Raw genomic sequence first — 2,577 nt, 5'->3', positions numbered from 1 at the left:
AGTAAGTGTTGGTGCTTAATGTAACACTTTCTAGTGTTAATGATAAATCGCGTTTGACATGTGTGCTAGCTACTGTATACAGGCCACCAGGGCACCATACAGACTTTATCAAAGAATTTGCTAATTTTCTATCAGAGTTAGTACTGGCTGCAGATAAAGTCCTAACTGTTGGTGATTTTAAAACCAAAGCCTCTGTAGTGATCATTTTACACAGGATAGTTTTATCAACTTTCGTCGGAGACAACTGGGATTCACTGATAATCTGCTGTTACTGGTGAATGGGGCCGAACCGACTATCTCCTGCCTCGGCCTTCATCCTCCCGTCACGCCGACAACTGGTGGCATGATCGGCAGTGCGTGCCCGCGAGTCAACTTTCCCGCGAGTGGGCGTGGTATCAGCGCAGCCAGCGGACACGCCCCCAGCGTTTGAGAGCAGAGACCACTGCTCCTTTTTTCAAGATTTTGATAGCTTATTTGATTTACTTGGCTGCATTTTTTATCATTCAAAGTTGGCTGGGTGGCTAATAACACATTTTTCTGTGGTGTGACAAACTCAGAACACATACTTAATGTTGACTTTACAGGGACTTTAACCTCCTGAGACCCTGCGTCCTCATATGAGGACATTACATTTTTGCCTTTTGACACAATGATAGTCAAATTTGTACATCTTAGACATGTTGGCCACATTTAGGGACACTGCCCACACCATCTTGTGGTGATATCACAACATTACACCAATGTCAGTGAGAAGAAAATGACCCTAACCACACCAGTTTCCGAAAGAAAAATGACCCAGGTAAAAAATCTATTCAAATTATATGAATGAAACAAATGTATTTATGTACAATACTGTCTCTATCATCATATGGGGATTCAAATTTGACATATTTTAGTAATAGTAGCACTCTAGGACATCAGTAAATGTGAAGCACTCGTTTGAGGATACTGGGACTATATTACGTTATCCCCTTAACTGTCACCGTCCCACCTGGGACGTTTGCCCATATATTTTTAGAACAATAATATCTTAGTAAAAACCTAAAGTAATATTGACAAACTATATATCATTTGAAAGCTTACAATCTCTAGTTTTCATATTTGGTGGCTGTTTTTTAAAATAAATTACAGAAGTGCAGTAATTTATCAATTTGCAACAAGAATATTTCATATTCATTAGGCGTGTTTAGGCCTTTATTTTGAAATAGAAATAAACATGAAAAATCATGAAAGATTGGTAGAAACCTCAGTTTTTTTTACAAATGTATGCGACACAATCTATTTAAGGATGGCAGGAGAATCCTGGAGTATGACGTATTGAGGGAACAGCGCCACGATATAAAGTTAAGGAAACTAAACAACCGAGAGAAATATACATTAACCTCATATTTAATGTTTGATCTGTACATCAGCATTGGGTAATAACATTATAATCTCGCTCACGGTAGAGAAAGCTGCTTATATGTGCGTTATAGCTCGCTGCCGCATCACAAATCGAGAATCCTTAAATTTTTTCTTTATATTCTAAACATTTTCAGACCTTTTTTTCCTCATAACATTTAATTAGTATTATCTTTTGAACTCTTGGCATGAAAACAAACTATATATTATATCTGACTTACGGTGATCTCTCATATTCATTACTCAGATTGGCCTTGCCTCTTTCAAGAAGTCACTATCACTACTTTAACCACCGTGGGCTCAAGAATAATTGGATCTTCTCTTATTACCGTGCAGCATTACCAGACATGACTCCCAAGTTTATCTTTGCATGAATGTTTGTTAGCAGCCGGCAGAAAGTCAGTTCAGCCGCAGCAAAGAGACTCAAACAATTACACATTTATGTGTTATGAAATTCATGTCACTTCACAATTCTAGACAACCAAATCGTAAGACAAACTAGTTTTAGTATACATTTGTTCTATTTTCCTCCTTGGCTGCACAGTACATTTTAGCATTTCAAGTGGCATGTAACTTTTGAAGAATATTAAAGTAGGAATTTATCAAACTAATAAGAGAATTTCAATATTCCTTACATATTCTCATTACCACTCTTTTAAAGAAAATACTTAAATCTCCACAATCATTCACCAACAAAAAAAAGGTCATTTTTACAAAATCATTCCAAACCCATATGACCTTCACAAAATATGTTTGCAGCCTCAGTCACTGTTCATTTTAACTGCAGTATATTTGCATAATGAAATATTATACCTAATGTACTTTTGTGTTGCACTGAAGACAAAAAAGTCATAAAAGTTTAGATTATTTTATTCTAAACTAAATTGTGTCCAGTGCAAATCTTAAAAAATAAAAATGTATAGTATAGAAGAACTAATTACATTTATTCATTGCTCAGACGCTTTTATTCAAAGCGACTCAGAAATGTGGAACATCACAAGCAATGTCATAAAATCCAACAACAGTCATATTACACAATGCCAAGTACACTGTAAAAAAATTCTAACCTCCCCAACTCAACATTTTCTAGTGACTGGTCACATCTAAATTTTTCAATTGGCTCAAGTGAAATTCTGTAAATTATCAAATTAAATTGACAGAATTTCACTTGGGCCA

At 35.8% G+C, this 2,577-nt stretch overlaps 1 long non-coding RNA gene across 1 annotated transcript; it reads right to left on the bottom strand.

The window, feature by feature from the left end:
• Positions 1–588: 588 nt before the first annotated feature.
• LOC309483185 lies at positions 589–760 on the bottom strand. Its single transcript, XR_014200507.1, has 2 exons — positions 669–760; positions 589–638 (listed from the first exon to the last, which is right to left on the bottom strand). It is a non-coding gene; the product is annotated as an uncharacterized lncRNA (long non-coding RNA).
• Between the last annotated feature and the right edge of the window lie 1,817 nt (positions 761–2,577).

Source organism: Leuciscus leuciscus, assembly GCF_965113295.1.
Source record: "Leuciscus leuciscus genome assembly, chromosome: 20".
NCBI classification, from domain to species: domain Eukaryota; kingdom Metazoa; phylum Chordata; class Actinopteri; order Cypriniformes; family Leuciscidae; genus Leuciscus; species Leuciscus leuciscus.
The sequence above is the reverse complement of the archived record's forward strand: the minus strand, read 5'-3'. Positions and strand labels throughout refer to the sequence as shown.